A 20,788-nucleotide genomic window follows, 5' to 3' on the forward strand; every position below is an offset into this window, starting at 1 on the left:
GTCCTGCACAATAGTAGTCACCTCCTCCTCTTCTGAAAGTTGCACGTCGAAAGCAAGGGCTGCAGCACTCACTTCCCACGTGTAATCAGTTAGGGGTTTGCCAACCTGCTGCACACGGAAAAAATGTTGGTTAATCAACTTGCTCCAGAGCTGGGTGAAGAGTCTTTGGCTGAGAATCAATGTGTGTAGCTCATGTGAACTGTAGTGGCGTAACAAGACAGCTACGCCACACTGAAGTAGCCGAAAGGCACGAGTAATCTCACTTAGGCTAGATAGAGGTCTGAAACAGGACGCTCAATGAATTGCTATAAAGAAAAGTACGTTGCTTTGGGAATACTTAACTTTTAATCCGTCATTGGTTTACAACGTTCTTGATGAGACATTTCATACGATAACTATCAAACTATGTAAGGCTAATGGCGCCTTGCTAGGTCGTAGCCATGGACGTAGCTGAAGGCTATTCTAACTGTCTCTCGGCAAATGAGAGAAAGGCTTCGTCAGTGTAGTCGCTAGCAAAGTTGTCGTACAACTGGGGCGAGTGCTATATCGTATCTCGAGACCTGCCTTGTGGTGGTGTTCGGTCTGCGATCACACAGTGGCGACACGCGGGTCCGACATGTACTAAGGGACCGCGGCCGATTTAAAGCTATCACCTAGCAAGTGTGGTGTCTGGCGGTGACACCACATTCCTCCCCCGCAAATCGGCGAACGGTCGTGTTATAAGGCTTCCGCCCGCCGTGGGGAGGACCCCATGTTGACGTATGCGATGAGGTGGGGAGCCTAACAACAGGCGAGGCTGTGCCACCCGCACCCGGCCATTCGGTCCGAGGGGAGCTAGGAAACGCCTGAAAACCTAGTCCAGGGTGCACGTCAACATGCGGTGTATGCGCCCGTAAAGAGACAGGAGGGGCCGAAGGATCGACCTCCATTGCGTCGGGGTACCCGACGCGCGAAGACGCCATGTGGTCCGGAGCGGGCAAGAGTTCCATGGCGGAGGACAATTGGTCACGGGAAGCGATCGGCGGCGCGTGACCCAGGGAGGCGCTTGGCGGCTGCAGCGAAGCGTCCACTGCGGGCGGCGCCGGCTGGAGGACAGGCGGCGGCGGCGGCGGCGGCGGCGCGTCGCCATGGGGCAAAATGGAAAGCATCGTCGGTAACACCTGGGGATGAGGCGAACCAGTAGATGGGTCCCCAGGGCGCTGACCGGACGGCACCGTCGCTGAAAGCAGACGGGGAGCGGCAGAACCCGTGCGACGATAGAGGCGCAGCTGATTGAGATGCCGACGCACCCCACCAGAGGCCCCCAAAACCAAATACATCGCGCGGCCGAGGCAGCGAAGAATGCGCCCTGCGAGCCAACGCCGTGAACCTCGATAGTTGCGATAGAATACAACGTCGCCTGGAGCAAAAGCAGAAGTCTGCCGCTGCACAGGAACCTGATGCGGCAGGTGCAGCAAAGACATCAAGGTTCGATGAGGACGACCGTGGAGCAACTCAGCCGGCGGGCGACCATCTCGGGGCTGAGAGCGATACGATGACAAAAACAGCAACAACGCGTCCTCCCGAGAATGCGACTCTTTCAACTTCAACATCTGTGACTTGAAAGTCCGGACCAATCGTTCAGCGGCACCGTTTGACTGAGGCGAAAACGGCGCGGATGTCAGATGTTGAATACCATTGGCCTGGCAGAATGTCTGAAATTCTGCGGACATGAATTGTGGGCCATTGTCGGAAACAATAGTCTGCGGAAGACCTTCAATGCAAAAGATGGCAGACAACGCTTGGATGGTGGCAGAGGACGTCGTGGAAGACATCCGGACAACAAAAGGAAAATTACTGAAGGCATCTACCGGAACCAACCATCGAGCATTCCAGAATGGACCAGCAAAATCTATGTGCAAGCGTTGCCAAGGGGAAGTGGCTTTTGGCCATGCAAAGACTTTCTGCGGCGGAGCGGATTGTTGTTCGGCACACGCCATGCAAGAAGAACACATATTCGTAATCGCAACATCGATTCCGAACCAAGTACAGTGCTGTCGAGCAAGTTGTTTCGTTCGCACTATACCCCAATGTCCTTGGTGAAGAAGCCGTAAGACAGAGGACTGTAACGAACGTGGGACCACGACTCTGGACTGATCATTATCAGAACGCAACAACAAAACACCACGTCGTACAAAAAGTCTCTCCCTATGAGCAAAAAATCTGTGAACCAACGGATCCTCGATCCGAGAGTTTGACAAAGGCCATTGCGTAGCAACAAAACGCAAAACGGTAGCAAGGACAGGGTCAGCAGCTGTGGCTGTAGCTACACGACGAAAATCAATCGGAAACGATTCGACCACTTAATCGGTTTCCGAATCAATGAACATGCAAGCAAGTTCGGAAGAATCGAATGCTTTATCCTCAGCAACAGGCAAACGGGACAACGCATCAGCGTTTCCGTGCTTAGCAGTGGACCGATACAAGATATCGTAGCGGTACTGCGAGAGGGAAATAGACCAGCGAATGAATTTCTGCGCTGTACGCGGAGGTACAGGCTTGTTCGGATGAAAAAGCGATGTCAAAGGTTTGTGGTCTGTGATGATGGTAAAGTGACGACCATACAAGAAATCATGGAACTTAGTAACACCAAACACGAGAGCCAAAGCTTCTTTCTCTATCTGTGAATAATTTCTTTGCGCAGACGAGAGCAATTTGGACGCAAAGGCAATAGGGCGATCATGCGAGCCAACTTTGTGCGCAAGCACAGCACCGATCCCGAAATCCGATGCATCTACCATCAACAAAAGGGGTTTCTGGGGATCAAATGGCGTGAGGCAAGTATTAGAAAGCAACGCCGATTTCAACTGGCGAAAGGCGCGTTCGCATTCCGTCGTCCAGAGAAACGGAACACCTGTACGGCATAAGCGATGAAGCGGAGCTGAAATGGAAGAGGCATTGCGCACAATCACTCACACCTTGTGATACTAAATCGTGTAATGTTCTTGCGACCTCATCACGCAATGCGTGGGGAACATTGCGCGCTTTGAAAAATTTCGGTTGCGCGTTGACTTTCAGTTCCAAATGTGCTGCATAGTTTTTAGCGCAACCTAAGCCTGGTGCAAAAATGTCTGCAAATTCTTCACACAGACGAGAAACACTGTCTGTAGGCACAGTCTGATTCACTGATAGGACCTGATTTACGATAGACATGTTAAACAATTGAAATAAATCTAAACCAAACAAGTTCACTGCAGTAGAAGAACGAAGAACGTAAAATGACACAAGTTTTGTTTGTCCCTTGTATGTTGCAAGAAGAGTGCACTGTCCTAACACAGGGATCGGCTGTCCTGAATAACTTTTTAACTGAACATTTGCGGCACGCAACGGAGGTTTGCCCAGTTGTTTGTACGTGTCGTGATTGAGCAATGAAACTGCAGCTCCGGTATCGAGCTGGAATGGTATTACCTTGCCATTAAAGTCCAAATCTACAAAAGGTTTATTGTCCTGCCGACGACAAGAGCGATTGTCATGTGCAATTTGAACTGATACAGGTACAGCATCACTTGCTAATTGACGTGATTTCCGGCGACGTCGACGCACAGTATTTATGGGATTAACACAGTCACTGTTAGAGACAGTGGCACTGGACGAAGCGGAATTAACTACATGAATGTCCATGGGCGAAGGTTCACGAGTCTGAGTGTCCTTGGTTCGATTCCAGCGCGAAGCAAAAGGCCGGGAATGATTGTGATTGTCTGATCTGAGCTTTTTCTGGCAAACACTTTGAACATGTCCTTTCTTATTACAGAAAAAGCAAATAGCTTGGTGTGACGGGCAATTGTCACGCGAATGTCTAGTTGCACACTGCGGGCATGATTTCACTGCATTTGTGTGCTGGCGCGGCACACCTGGTTTAGAGCGTGGCGGCAGCTGCGTGGACGTGCGCGAGGGCAGTTTACCGGGCCACGCAACGCGCCTGGCGGGCCGGTTAATGTTACACACGGCTGGCGAAGTCGCAAATGATTCCTGAGCAAAGTCAAGCGTGTCTTGTCTATCCAATATGTCTATCACTTGTTGAAGGGAGGGATTAACTAGTTTCAAAATTTGCTCCCGTATACGAACATCAGAAACGTTCTGTGCAATTGCATCATGTACCATTGTATCTGAATAGGGGAGTCCACATTCACACTCAAAAGCACAATCCCTCGTAAGGCCTTGCAATGTTGCAACCCACTCCCTATTAGTCTGACCGGCCGTACGTTTTGTACGAAAGAACGTATACCTTTTTGCAATGACATTAACTGTTTCTTTGAAATAGGCGTCCAATGCCGACAAAATTTCTTCGTAGGACATTGTTGCTACGTCGCGTCGGGGAAACAATTTCACTATCACACGGTACGTTTGCACCCCTACACACGCCAATAAATGAGGCTGCCGCTCGTTAGCTTGAATTCTGTAGGCAGCGAGATGAAATCCAAATTGGCGTGACCACTCAGTCCATGTCTCTTGCGTTGGTTCAAACTTGCGAAACGGCGGTGCAACTGCATGTTGTGGCTGCGGTAGCGGTGAAGGGGCGGCTGCCACATCGTGTTGCAGTGCACGTTGACCCTGGACGAGCTGTCCAAGGGCATCCAATAACGCCTGCGTCTGCTGATTCTGCAAGCGATAAAATTCGGACAGTACATCTGGAGATTGTGGCGAAGCCATGACACAAGTAAATGTAAGCAATTAGAAAGAACAAGACCCTTGTCGTTGTCTCGTCGCCAACTGTTGTGGCGTAACAAGACAGCTACGCCACACTGAAGTAGCCGAAAGGCACGCGTAATCTCACTTAGGCTAGATAGAGGTCTGAAACAGGACGCTCAATGAATTGCTATAAAGAAAAGTACGTTGCTTTGGGAATACTTAACTTTTAATCCGTCATTGGTTTACAATGTTCTTGATGAGACATTTCATACGATAACTATCAAACTATGTAAGGCTAATGGCGCCTTGCTAGGTCGTAGCCATGGACTTAGCTGAAGGCTATTCTAACTGTCTCTCGGCAAATGAGAGAAAGGCTTCGTCAGTGTAGTCGCTAGCAAAGTCGTCGTACAACTGGGGCGAGTGCTATATCGTATCTCGAGACCTGCCTTGTGGTGGCGCTCGGTCTGCGATCACACAGTGGCGACACGCGGGTCCGACATGTACTAAGGGACCGCGGCCGATTTAAAGCTACCATCTAGCAAGTGTGGTGTCTGGCGGTGACACCACATGAACTATCGTTACAGGCCAGAAAACTGCTGACCGTTTCAATTAAAGCACCTCTACACAAAGGGTAAATAATCTAAAAACCAAATTCAAAGCGGCCTTGAAAGCAATGACTTGTATGTTTCGAAAGTTGGGCAAAATAGGTTGCCTTACTAGGCTCACTCCATTCTGCTGGACTATCATTTTCCCGTCTACACTCTTGTGTCGTACTACTCTCCTCGACGTCCGAGATCTCATTCGAAGATGATCAACTTACTTTGCACAGTCATTACTCCGAAACGTACTTCATTAACCATAGCTCTGGTCGGGACATCACAGCTTACAGATTCCACTTCCTCCACCCGGTTAGGAAAATGTACTACCTGTGCCTGCAGGCGATAAATTTGCACGCGAGAGGGATTGGAACCTTCCAAACTCAATATTCCTGTCGAAATCCACTAAAGAAGCGCCGGCACTACCAAGTGCGTCATTGACCTGCCCAATAAGCTCCACCGTGATATGCATGGGGAAGTATCGACGCAGCATAGACACGTGTACATAACTCGTTGGCGTCACCTTCCGAGTTTCCACGTTACAGGGGTACCTGTAAAAAAAAAAAACCAGCTGCAAATAGTTTCCAAACAAAAATTTACACCAAGAAAAGCATATAAGAGAAGTAAATTACCAAACAACAAACGATGTTCAATAAAAACAAGAGAGACTAGAGTGCAACGATGCTCTAGCTACCATTTCGATACAACCTAACAAGTATGTTAATTAATGAGAGGACACAATCTACAGCTGCTAGTGGAAGGAGTGGGTTACAAGTTGAACATTGCTTGTTTCTTTTAAATAATGCCTTGACAAAATTTATGACCACAGTACAATTCACCAAAGTATTACATATATTCCTAAGTTTCTTTCTTTTAACAATAAACCGTTTGCCTGCTGGAAATTAAAGTTTGTTCCCACTAAAAGTTCATCTACATTAGGAATCCAAGTTTTGCATTATGTTCCAAAAAGATTACCAAAGTAGTTCATTAGCTACAGGCTTTAAATCTTTCCTTGTTAAAACAGTGCAATATATTTACTCTCTGTGCTTCAATAATTTCAGACAAAATAATTTACTTAATGAGGTTGGTTAGGACACAATCAATAAATTATGAGGAACCAGCCCAGTAAGAGTTCAGGATGCAAGCCCACAGATGGCATTACACTCTGTGCTAGACCTTGAACATTTGATCTGCGGTGACATAGTGTAAAGTTAACATCGGCTCAAGTCCAACAAACATAAAACCTTTCTTTAAAAATAAACAGGGATAAAATAACAGTTCGGTGGCCAGTCTCAAAATACGCTGTACTCAAGGTTAGCACAGAAGTGGCAAGAGAAATTTAACAGCATCAAAACACAAATATTAATCTCAGGAGATGTCATATTAAAGTTAATCATTCGTGCCAAACAATGCAAAGTATTTTTTCAGGGTGCAGCACATCAGCTACCGGTTATATCAACCGAGACTAAATGCTCGGCTACGACTCCTCCGACGGAGAGGACTGACCCCCCGGACACCCAAAGATGGTGCTCAGATTCGCCAGGAACGAGGTATCGACCTCGCCACACGACTCAGTTCCATCATCTGGTGTAAACTGCAATAATGAAAATATTAGGTTACACAACAATGCGAGGGGATCTTTAGGTCTGAAATGTCATTTAAGGAACTATGCGTTTGAAATTTGTAAAATGAATCAAAATAAATTAGAAGCGAAATGGTTCAAATGGCTCTAAGCACTATGGGACTTAACATCTGAGGTCATCAGTCTCCTAGACTTAGAACTACTTAAACCTAACTAACCTACATATCCACGCCCGAAGCAGGATTCGAACCTACGACCGTAGCAGCAGCGCGGTTCTGGACTGAAGCGCCAAGAACCGCTCGGCCACAACGGTCACAAATTAGAAGCGATAACGGGACGTTACTTACAATTAAATTCACTTATCCATTTAAGGTCATCCGCACCCGAACGTTGTTATGGAACCAACGTTTGGTCCCTCCTTTTGTCGTGTACACAGTATTTTCATTATTGCAGTTTACACCAGACGACGGAACCTCAGGTGTACTGAAACCCGCGAAGGCAATAAATGATTGTGGGTTAAGCAATTATTGTGCGGTTTCTTCATTTTAGTAAATTGGTTTTGAAAATGTTGTAGAAGGACAATTTTAAGATAATCTGAAGAGCCCCACGAAGGCGAAAAGCATTATTAACAAAAGAATAAGTTGCAACCAAGACTGTTTTCAAATCAAATATTCTACATAAGTTTGCTGTAGTAGGCGACCTAATGGGATGGAAGAAATTTAACGATAAATTGCAGAAATGACCATCTTCATTATTTGTACTAATCTTAACCAAAAATCATTGTTTTTCAGGGTTCTATCAGGAACCGCTCATAAACAATTGGTTCTTTTGTAAGCCGCCTTATATCCACCCTACATGACATCTAACGCAAAAGAATCAATCGATTTGCTCAAATTGTCTGGGCTGAAGGAAGTACGTAATGTTTACATTTTGAAAAAAAATGGTTCAAATGGCTGTAAGCAGTATGGCACTTAACATCTGAGGTCATCAGTCCCCTAGACTTGGAACTACTTAAACCTAACTAACCTAAGGACATCACACACGCCTGCCGGAGTGGCCGTGCGGTTCTAGGCGCTACAGTCTGGAACCGAGCTACCGCTACGGTCGCAGGTTCGAATCCTGTCTCGGGCATGGATGTGTGTGATGTCCTTAGGTTAGTTAGGTTTAATTAGTTCTAAGTTCTAGGCGATTGACGACCTCAGAAGTTAAGTCGCATAGTATTCAGAGCCATTTGAACCATTTGAACATCACACACCGCCATGCCCGAGGCAGGATTCGAACCTGCGACCGTAGCAGTAGCGCGGTCCCGGACTGATGCGCCTAGAACCGCTAGGCCACAGCGGCCGACTTTCGATTTTGACCCTGTATTGTAGGATAGGTACAGTATGCCTGTTCTTCCGATAGATATACGCATGGTCGCTATACAAAACACCTGACAACTATCTCTGTGAGCAATAGAATCGTCCGCAGCTCGTGGTCGTGCGGTAGCGTTCTCGCTTCCCACGCCCGGGTTCCCGGGTTCGATTCCCGGCGGGGTCAGGGATTTTCTCTGCCTTGTGACGACTGGGTGTTGTGTGCTGTCGTTAGGTTTAAGTAGTTGTAAGTTCTAGGGGACTGATGACCATAGATGTTAAGTCCCATAGTGCTCAGAGCCATTTGAACCATTTTTTGAGCAACAGAATCCGAGATGCGATTCCTGGAAAATCACATTTTCGCGTGTGGCTTGTTGGAACATATTGGTACCGCGCACTGTCCAACACAGATCGATACCAAGAATTCGACCCAGTCCAGGGCAGAAAGTTGCCGGTAAGCAGCACGTGTACAGCCTCTGGCCAGAATGTGTTGCGACCACCAGCTGAAAAGTTCCAGTACTGCTAGACACGGCCATTTTTCATACTCAGTAATGGCTTCTTTTTGCACTGAAAATAAAGTGACAGAAGGATGACATTTTAATCGACAAATTCTGCAGGCATGGAAATAGAAGGGTATAAGTTTGGTAGCGTTCGAGCAAGGAGTTCATAATGTAACACTTTCCATTTCCACCAATCAACGTGTTTATCATATGCCTTACTCGATACATCTGCTGACAGTATTCAGACTTCTTTCATTTATTTACTTAGTAAACTTCAGTCTAATGATGGATGCTGGTCGTATTACAATACAAATTATTTTACCACAATGCGAGTATTCTGTCTTTCCCATTTATCTTGACAATCCCAAATAACATGTCCAGAAGAAAATTTTGAAGAAAGTCTCAAGTAAAAGCTGTTTAGCGACTCGCGGGACATTAATAAGCATGATTGCTTTTCTCGTAACTTCGTTCGTTACAAAAATATCAACAGCAATACGTCCTTTTTTAATAGCAACCTATATATTTTATTCGGTAATGCACTTTATCTTCTCTAGACCTCTTTAAAAACGTAGCTCAAAACTGACTGACTCCCCTGTTCTAGCACACAGCTTAGATAACTAGGCTGACGTAACTTGTCCACTTACTGGAGTTGATAGTAAAGAAATGGCAACGAAAATATAATGCAAATAAATGTAAATGTCGTGTACTAGGGCCTCCCGTCGGGTATACCGTTCGTCGGCTGCAAGTCTTTCGATTTGATGCCACTTCGGCGACTTGCGCGTCGATAGGGATGAAATGATGATGAATAGGACAACACAACACCCAGTACCTGAGCGGGGAAAATCTCTGACCCAGCCGGGAATCGAACCCGGGCACATAGGATTGACATTCTGTTTGGCTGACCACTTTTTTTTGCGTTTTGGTCTGTATAGTTCGTTGCGTTTGGTCTGGGCGGACATCACAAGACATCCGTGTAAGTTGATCGTTGATTCCTTTACTCAGTTTTTTTATTACAGAGAGCAAACAGCTCTCTGTCCGAACACGATGAGCTATCGTGCCGGCTAGAATGAAATGAGGGTGTGGCATTGTTGGCGGGGAGGACCACTCAGCTACCGGGGGCGGACAATATAAGGTATATTTCAGTTAAATACTGTGGTGTCACCGCCAGACACCACACTTGCTAGGTGGTAGCCTTTAAATCGGTCGCGGTCCGGTAGTATACGTCGGACAGGCGTGTCACCACTATCAGTGATTGCAGACCGAGCGCCGCCACACGGCAGGTCTAGAGAGACGTCCTAGCAAAATGGCTCTGAGCACTATGGGACTCAACATCTTAGGTCATAAGTCCCCTAGAACTTAGAACTACTTAAACCTAACTAATCTAAGGACATCACACACACCCATGTCCGAGGCAGGATTCGAACCTGCGACCGTAGCAGTCCCGCGGTTCCGGACTGCAGCGCCAGAACCGCATGGCCACCGCGGCCGGCCAGACGTCCTAGCACTCGCCCCAGTTGTACAGCCGACTTTGCCAGCGATGGTTCACTGACAAATTACGCTCTCAATTGCCGAGACGATAGTTAGCATAGCCTTCAGCTACGTCATTTGCTACGACCTAGCAATGCGCCATTATCAATTGCTATTTATCTTGTGATGCATGTACTGTCAGACCAATGTTCACCCATTATGGATTAAAGTTAAGTATTCCAGCAGCTATGTACCTTTTTTGCTAGTCTCAATTCCTTGTCATTTTACAGACCTCACGCCATCCTGGGTGAGCTTAAACGCGTGCCCTTCGGCCTCCCGTCCTCGTGGATTGGCTGTCTTGCCAGTCCACAAAAAAATACTGTATATTTTGTGTACACATGATTCGCACTACGTAATCTCAATTCTTCAGCATTAATTTCAAATAATCTGTTAATTCACCTTAGATATGCCGTAAATACAATATTTAATTGTATTTTGCGCTCAAAGAAATAGCAAAAATCTTTAGTTATTTTTATTTTGATAGTCATGTAACCTTGATTACTGTACCGCAGCCCTCAGATACGTAACTGCTTTATCTGCACGCATTAGTTTTCTTTCACACTGTTCCGTGGCAAGCAGCAAAATATTCTTGATCTTGATAAACCAACTAATAAAGTATTTTTCTGAAACTTTTTTAAATGTTACAGGAATCTTATTAGTAAGATGCTTCTTCTTCGTTAGTTTTTAGCTCGAGTTTCTTCAGTGCAGATTCGTATTTCACACACGGACGCCTCATGATAGGATACGTGACGGCTCACAACGTAGTACACTGTTGTAACATAATATTTATTAATACTTCTCCGATCCTTACTCTTGGCCGGCCGGAGTGGCCGTGCGGTTCTGGGCGCTGCAGTCTGGAGCCGAGCGACCGCTACGGTCGCAGGTTCGAATCCTGCCTCGGGCATGGATGTGTGTGATGTCCTTAGGTTAGTTAGGTTTAATTCGTTCTAAGTTCTAGGCGACTGATGACCTCAGAAGTTAAGTCGCATAGTGCTCAGAACCATTTGAACCACCTTACTCTTGAAATGAACTTCAACTGTTATTAATAAAGAGTCACGTTTCTTACAAGTGGGATTCCAAACTTTTGGTTCGAATGTAGGTTTCTTTCACACTCAAATGATCTGCAGATATTTTACAAAACCATTCATAAATCCATTACTGGATAACATCTTAATTGACTACTCTTGACGTATGCTACTCTGTGGTTACCCTCAAGCAGTGCGTGCGGTGTTGGAAGCTCCATGCTGTAATTACTGTGACGTAAAGGTGTCTGCAGGTAACTTCAACCGTCATCACAGCCCAAGGACGAATAAAAGAAGCAACACAGCACAAACCAATATTTGCACTTACACGTAATATCGTAAGTAAAAGTACGCACCTGGATGTTATTTTAGAAAACATACCTCTTAAAATTAACTACCAACATTTTTACTCATTTATAGACGACAATGGAGTGAAAATTTCGAACTTCCGACTCTTAAGGGTAAAATCTCGAACTTAATCCACGAAAAAATTCGGTACTTTCACCTTGTCGATATAGAGTATTGAGTCCAGATTTCGAGATGGCTTTCAACGCCCTTCCTCACACCTGACTTAATAATATTGAGTACATATGGAATATGACCTAAATTCTGCGACCGGATTCATAATTTCCTTCTTCAAAGTCTGCAGTGCATAGTTATCGGCATTTTCGACGGAAGTGTGATACATCTTTTGACGTTCTTGAGCCGTATTCGGTGTGAAAATAGCGTCTCGTACACACTGCCAATCTTGTCAGTTCGAACCGCAGAGTAGTCTGTAATACTGTACGGGTGAACATTAATAAAACTGGCAAACTGCAAGGACGTACTCGTGGCTGAAAATGGGGGGAAAAAGATCCGATGAACATGTGTCCGGAAATGGACGGTGTGCGTGCAACAACAACAAATCGTACGAGAACTCAGCACAGAGCTGCAGCGTATCCATGTCCAAAGTGACCTCCATGGGACTGCGGTTGTCATGAGGATACGCATAATCAAACTATGGCTTACACCTTGTTGGCGGCCCACTTGCCTGGAGCTTGTACTATTGTTCATTTCAATATCCTGTGCAACCCGGTCCTCCAGATCTGGTGCGGGCACGTTCGTCTGTCTGGAAGGACCCATGATCACATAAACGCCCAAAAAGGACTTGGAATGTTATGTGATATAGTTGATGTGTGTGAGGGTACTAGGTCTGGTACAGACTCTCGGCCGTTTCCATCTGCTTGGCCGTACACAAACACGATCTTTGCTTGTTCTCGACATGAATACCGCACCATTCTGCTGCTAACAGTACTCTGCGTCAATCACACGACCGACAACACATAAGGAACACACGGCAAGTCGTCAGAAGAAGTGCCATACGTCGTCGCCATCAACGGTGATAACGATGCATTTCCGGACGCATGCTCATAGGACCTTTTTTCCTCCATTTCCAGTCAGGAATCCGTCCCTACAGTTTGTCATTTTATTAATGCTCACCCTATGTGTATGATAGTAGTTCAATAAACATTTGGGCGGGCATAGCTTATATATTTTTAATATATATATTATAAAGGGGAAACTTTGTTGCCAGCCGCTGTGGCTTTGATTGAAAACTGTCAACGTCGCATAGACCAGTTCCAGAGAATACTGTTTATCAACACGTATATTTTATCCAAGGCCTGCTACATAGCACAGGTTCTCCCTATTCCATCAATGGTGACGAAGACGATCACGTCCACCTTAGAAGAGTTTTTGTGGAAAGGGGAATTGTTTGGAGTGTGGTGAAGACAGCAGTTTTCGACCCAAGCAATGGAGGAATGGGACTAACCGACATGAAGTCTAAAGCGACGGGACTGTATGTCATACGAAGAGGGAGCATAATGTGTAACGATCCAGGGTGCATTACAGCAAAACTATACGACATTATCAGGTCGGAAAGCGTAGAGCCGCCGATAAATATACAAAAAATAAGTTTTAAACTAAAACATATTAGGGAGTATTATCTTGAACTAAGCTATCTCAGCACAAAGCTTTTGAACTCCAAAAACGTTACAGCGAAAGCGATTTTAGCTGAAAGACGGAACCATGAAAGGAAAAATAACATAGAACCTAAATATGCTGGAATAGCATAGAATGTGGTCTGGAAAAACATCATTAGTGATGTTCTTTCGTTTGACGTGAGAACGGCGTGGTACAAGGTACTCAATAACATCATTAGCACTAATGAGCGTCTCTTTGCCATTGGTTTAAGTGACACTAACCTCAGCAGCAAATGCAACCTCGTTGATAGTGTGCCTCGTCGTTACACATGTGGAGAACGGATTATCAACTGGAGGTGGACCAGAGAGAAAATTGCTCAAATAACAAGAACTTCAGCAAACAATATACCGATTAACATTTCCTTCAGACCAGAAGAAAGTTACTACCCTCAGGCAAAAAATAACGCAGTGATTTCGTTAATGGGCAAATATACAAGTTAAATTTTTAACAATATTGGAAGCGATGAACATATTGAATAAAAGATGTATATGGAAAATGAATTCGATAAAAAAGTTAAGTGTCAGAATCACAGTAAGAAATATGGTAACATGCTCCGAATTGTCTTCAACAGAATGGGTATAGGTTAGGAACTGGATTCCTCGTGGAGAGGGGGTGGGTTGTGTCACGTTCCCGACCCTGATCTCACCTGCAAGTCACACATGAAAAATAAATCAGTAGTACAGCAGAATACAAGAATATGACGGCAAACATCTGGTGTCTGATATAAAGGAAGAGCTTGAACTCCCTAAGGATGCGTTTAGAAGGCTAGAACTGACAAAAATAACAAGGCAGTGAAGGACTTTGCGATGTCACTGTTCGGGACTGCTCTTCTGTCCACGTAACCTATCCTGGGAGGAACACACATCAAGGATTTACTGACTGATTAATTTGGGTCTGAGAAATGATGATGAGGAACCTCAGGCTGCAGAAGAAGAAAACGTGCCTGCTGACCTGGATGACAGTGAATGTGCTAAATGTGTGCTATTGCTAAAGACTGCATATCATTCCTCATTCTTTGAATGCTGTAATTTATGACTGCAATTGTCTGTCACCTTATTTATGTCATTTCATTGTAAGCTAGGCACTTTTGTTACTGTTTTTGTGGAATTAAAAAGAAAGCGGTTCTAGGCGCTTCAATCCGGAACCGCGCTGCTGCTACGGTCGCAGGTTCCAATCCTTTCTCGGGCATGGATGTGTGAGATGTCCTTAGGTTAGTTAGTATCATTTTCATGTTAGATTTTTTATCTCAATTGTTCTTTTTTCTGCTCTTTTAATAAGATAAGGATTAAATAAGAAAAAGTTTATTTGATTAAATATAATTAAAGTGGCTGAAAATATAATGAATAGAGAGAATCATATGAGAGGTAAGTAGTTCTAAGCCTATGGGACTGATGACCTCAGATGTTAAGTCCCATAGTGCTTAGAGCCACTTTGAAACGTTGTTTTCAAAATTCTCGAAATTTCTGATTTACTTCAAATTTTTACACGATCCACTAAGAAACATTCGAACGTATATAGACTACATATATTTTTAAGATATGTGTATATTATACGCATGGAAAGGTTCTTAGGAACAACCTCAAACTTTTTTTTGCATGATAGTCCGATTAAACATTCGGAAGAACATATACCATATATTATCAGTGTATAAAATATGTAAATATCTATAATACATAAAGAAAAAAAACGTTGCTAGCATAAATCTCGAAAAGCCCTTGACCAGTTTACGTCGAATTATGACATGATATTATAATAAAAATTCGGATGTATAGAAGCTATTTCTGTTAAAACCGACAACAAGAAAGAAAATGCTGTACTGTGAAAATGTGTGGTTTTGTTTTCTGTCTAGTAGGCCATTAACTACGATATCAGAGCATTTAAACTCTGTATACACATTTCTAAACAAAATCTGTATACATAACAATGTACTGTTTCGCTATACTCACTCCTCTCAGTCGGTTTAATAGAAAACAGGGAAGTTGTATCTGTGGCTTACCGACTTACGATTAGAAAACTACTACCGAATCTGAATCGTCAGAAACTTTGTAATCCTACCCGTTCGCGGACTGAAACTATGCCAAATACTGTCACTAATGTTACTATCCTCACAGAACCAACAGCTGGAGAGGTCTCTCTCATACCCGGTATACCAATGATGACAACCGATTTACCCATTCAGTTTAAGTGGCTTCAATCGACAACCAAGGTTTCGTTAGCAATAACAATAAACACGACTCAAAGTCAGAGAAAGGAGGTAAAGAGGAGATGGAGAGAGAAGGAAGGAGATAGACATGGAGTGAGATGGAAGGAGGACAGGCACAAAGAGAGGAGACAGGAGAAGATTGAGAGTGAGAGAGGGGGGAGGGGGAGAGGAGGAGACGAACAGAGAGAGGGGGAGGAGATTAGGACGGATACCCAATTCCCATACATGTTTAGCAGTTGCAAAGCATTGCCAGGTTCACTAGTGATGTATATGGAGGTAGTGTTATGCGATCCACTCTCGAGCGGTGAACAACAAGATTCCCACTAGATCGAGCTACATCACGTGGATCTGTATCTATAAAATTCTTCTGACTTCTGAACCACTACACATCGAACTAAACGAATGTTTCGGCCTATATTGTAAAGTGCATAGTCAGTGTGGCAAGTAACGCTTAACATGAAGTGTTCAACATGTCTTTGGTACAAACGCTTTCGGTTTTCAGTAGATGATAAAAGTTAAAAGTTAGTTATTGAATCTCATAGTCCGCTCCAGGTGACAGTGTGTGGTGCTGCAACAGTCATTCTCCCTCTCTTTCACCAGTACTTTGGTACCTGTGCGTTATGCTGCTGTGTATGGAATAGGGAAACGTAGCGATTCAGTTCCTACACAGACGGTGGAGCTGGCAACAGAGCCGAATAGTTAACTAGCAAGGGGAATTTACGAACTGGTCTACTTCAGTTTTCATCATTATATATAGGATCTGAGCGTTAGTGTTCAGACGTCAACTGCTTAAAGCAGTACAATGCACTGCTTAAACAAACTCGAAAAAATCGCTCTTGAAAATTTCGAGATTTTCGAGCGCTTTTGTGTGCAAAATGGTTAAAGCATGTTAATAGAGTCTCCAGGAGGTGACTGGGTAGCGTAGAAGTCATGTTCTCACGAAGTCACAGATTTTATCCTCATTAGTAGCAACAGTTTTACTTTTATTGAACTCTGTATTTATCATGAGCTCCCCATGAACCATGGACCTTGCCGTTGGTGGGGAGGCTTGCGTGCCGCAGCGATACAGATAGCCGTACCGTAGGTGCAACCAGAACGGAGGGGTATCTGTTGAGAGGCCACACAAATGTGTGGTTCCTGAAGAGGGGCAGCAGCCTTTTCAGTACTTGCAGGGGCAACAGTCTGGATGATTAACTGATCTAGCCTTGTAACACTAACCAAAACGGCCTTGCTGTGCTGGTACTGCGAACGGTTGAAAGCAAGGAGAAACTACAACCGTAATTTTTCCCGAGGGCATGCAGCTTTACTGTGTAGTTAATGATGATGGCGTCCTCTTGGGTAAAATATTCCGGAGGTAAAATAGTGCCCCATTCGGATCTCCGGGCGGGGGCTACTCAAGAGGACGTCGTTATCAGGAGAAAGAAAACTGGCGTTCCTCGGATCGGAGCGTGGAATGTCAGATCCCTTAATCGGGCAGGTAGGTTAGAAAATTTAAAAAGGGAAATGAATGAGTTAAAGTTAGATATAGCGGGAGTTAGTGAAGTTCGGTGGCAGGAGGAACAAGACTTTTGGTCAGGCGAATGCAGGGCTATAAATACGAAGTCAAATAGGGGTAATGCAGGAGTAGGTTTAATAATGAATAAAAAAATAGGAGTGCGGGTAAGCTACTACAAACAGCATAGTGAACGCATTATTGTGGCCAAGATAGACACGAAGCCCACGCCTACTACAGTAGTATAAATTTATATGCCAACTAGCTCTGCAGACGACGAAGAAATTGAAGAAATGTATGATGAAATAAAAGAAATTATTCAGATAGTGAAGGGAGACGAAAATTTAATAGTCATGGGTGACTGGAATTCGATAGTAGGAAAAGGGAGAGAAGGAAACGTAGTAGGTGAATATGGATTGGGGGTAAGAAATGAAAGAGGAAGCCGCCTGGTAAAATTTTGCACAGAGCACAACTTAATCATAGCTAACACTTGGTTCAAGAATCATAAAAGAAGGTTGTATACATGGAAGAAGCCTGGAGATACTGACAGATTTCAGGTATTTTATATAATGGTAAGACAGAGATTTAGGAACCAGGTTTTAAATTGTAAGACATTTCCAGGGGCAGATGTGGACTCTGACCACAATCTATTGGTTATGAACTGTAGATTAAAACCGAAGAAACTGCAAAAAGGTGGGAATTTAAGGAGATGGGACCTGGATAAACTGGCTAAACCAGAGGTTGTAGAGAGTTTCAGGGAGAGTGTAAGGGAACAAATAGCAGTAATGGGGGAAAGAAATACAGTAGAAGAAGAATGGGTAGCTTTGAGGGATGAAGTAGTGAAGGCAGCAGAGGATCAAGTAGGTAAAAAGACGAGGGCTAGTTGAAATCCTTGGGTAACAGAAGAAATATTGAATTTAATTGATGAAAGGAGAAAATATAAAAAGGCAGTAAACGAAGGAGGCAAAAAGGAATACAAACGTCTCAAAAATGAGATCGACAGGAAGTGCAAAATGGCTAAGCAGTGATGGGTAGAGGATAAATGTAAGGATGTAGAGGCTCATCTCACTAGGGGTAAGATAGATACTGCCTACAGGAAAATTAAAGAGACCTTTGGAGAAAAGAGAACCAGAGCTCAGATGGAAACCCAGTTCTAAGCAAAGAAGGGAAAGCAGAAACGTGCAAGGTGGCGTTGTACTTGAGGACAACATTATGGAAATGGAAGAGGATGTAGATGAAGATGAAATGGGAGATATGATACTGCGTGAAGAGTTTGACAGAGCACTGAAAGACCTAAGTCGAAACAAGGCCCCGGGAGTAGACAACAATCCATTAGAACTACTGACGGCCTTGGGAGAGCCAGTCCTAACAAAACTATACCATCTGGTGAGCAAGATGTATGAGACAGGCGAAATACTCTCAGACTTCAAGAAGAATATAATAATTCCAATATCAAAGAAAGCAGGTGTTGACAGATGTGAAAATTACCGAACTATCAGTTTAATAAGTCACGGCTGCAAAATACTAACGCGAATTCTTTAGAGACGAATGGAAAAACTAGTAGAAGCCGACCTTGGGGAAGATCAGTTTGGATTCCGTAGAAATATTGGAACACATGAGGCAATACTGACCCTACGACTTATCTTAGAAGCTGGATTAAGAAAAGGCAAACCTACGTTTCTAGCATTTGTAGACTTACAGAAAGCTTTTGACAATGTTGACTGGAATGCTCTCTTTCAAATTCTGAAGGTGGCAGGGGTACAATATAGGGAGCGAAAGGCTGTTTACAATTTGTATAGAAACCAAATGGCAGTCATAAGAGTAGAGGGACTTCAAAGGGAAGCAGTGGTTGGGAAGGGAGGAAGACAGGGTTGCAGCCTATCACCGATGTTATTCAATCTGTATATTGAGCAAGCAATAAAGGAAACCAAAAGAAAAATTCGGAGTAGGTATTAAAATCAATGGAGAAGAAATAAAAACTTTGAGGTTCGCCGATGACATTGTAATTCTGTCAGAGACAGCAAAGGACTTGGAAGAGCAGTTGAACGGAATGGATAGTGTCTTGAAAGGAGGATATAAGGTGAACATCAACAAAAGCAAAACGAGGATAATGGAATGTGGTCGAATTAAGTCGGGTGATGCTGACGGTATTAGATTAGAAAATGAGACAAAGTAGTAAAGGAGTTTTGCTATTTGGGGCCAAAATAACTGATGATGGTCGAAGTAGAGACGATATAAAATGTAGACTGGCAATAGCAAGGAAAGCGTTTGTGAAGAAGAGAAATGTGTTAACATCGAGTATAGATTTAAGTGTCAGGAAGTCGTTTCTGAAAGTATTTGTATGGAGTGTAGCCATGTATGGAAGTGAAACATGGACGATAAATAGTTTAGACAAGAAGAGAATAAAAGCTTTCGAAATGTGGTGCTACAGAAGAATGCTGAAGATTAGATGGATAGATCACATAACTAATGAGGAGGTGTTGAATAGGATTGGGGAGAAGTTTGTGGCACAACCTGACTTGAAGAAGGGATCGGTTGGTAGGATTTGTTCTGAGGCATCAGGGGATCACCAATTTAGTATTGGAGGGCAGCGTGGAGGGTATAAATCGTAAAGGGAGACCAAGAGATGAATACACTAAGCAGATTCAGAAGGATGTAGGTTGCAGTAGGTTCTGGGAGATGAAGAAGCTTGCACAGGATAGAGTAGCATGGAGAGCTGCATCAAACCAGTCTCGGGACTGAAGACCACAACAACAACAACAACAACAACAACAACAACATTTTTCATGAAATGGAAACGTTACTTATATTGAATAATTTTTTAATAAAAATCAGATTTTCATTTTAACCAGTGACGTACCCCATGTGGCAGCATGAAGTATCTTTAGCCAGGCGACTTGACTGGTGTAGCTGTAATTTTCTTTTAAAGGTCTCTGCATAGAGCTATGATTAAAATTCAGAGAACAGTGTTATATAACAGAACATTTACTCACATATAAGCTTCATACAACTGTAGCAGTAACTTGCTCTGGCTTACTGGTAGCTGTAGCTTATGCTGACCTTTGGTGGCAGATTTCCAGTAGTGATAGATTGCAGTGGTCTTCTGGTAGAGGTAGTTTGTACCAGGAACCTTGTAGCAGTAGAATGTGCTGGCTTCCCAGAAGCAGTAGATTGCACCGGGTCCTGGCAGAAGCTTGTGTCAGTCTTCTCGTGCCGGCCGCTGTGACCGAGCGGTTCTAGACGCTTCAGTTCGGAATCGCGCAACCGCTACGGTCGCAGGTTCGAGTCCTGCCTCGGGTATGGTTGTGTGTGATGTCCTTAGGTTAGTCGGGTTTAAGTAGTTCTAAGTCTAGGGGACTGATGACCTCAGATGTTAAGTCCCATAGTGCTTAGAGCCATTTGAACCATTTGGAGTCTTCTGGTAGCAGTACCTTGCATCAGCCCCCTGATAATGGTAGCTTGTGCCAGCCTCCTAGTAGAGGTAGCTTACACCAACCACCTGGTAGCAGCAGCTTGCATTGGCCTCATAACAGTGGTAGCCTATGCCAGCCTCCAACTAGTGGCAATGCGTTGGGCTCCAGGTGGTGGTAGCTTGCATTGGCTTCCTGGTTCCAGTAGTGTGCATTGACCTCCTGGTAGTGCTATCTTGCAATGGCCTCCTGGTAGCAGCAGCTTGTGCCGACCTTCGATAGCAGTAGCTCCTGGTAGAAGTAGTTTGTGCCAGAATCCTGGTAGCAATAGCTTGCATCTGCCTCCCAATCCAAGGCTCCCACTAGTGGTAGATTGCGTTGCCTCCAGGTAGCGGTAGCTTCCATTGGTTTCCC

This window comes from Schistocerca serialis, chromosome 9 (assembly GCF_023864345.2).
Source record: "Schistocerca serialis cubense isolate TAMUIC-IGC-003099 chromosome 9, iqSchSeri2.2, whole genome shotgun sequence".
Lineage (NCBI taxonomy): Eukaryota > Metazoa > Arthropoda > Insecta > Orthoptera > Acrididae > Schistocerca > Schistocerca serialis.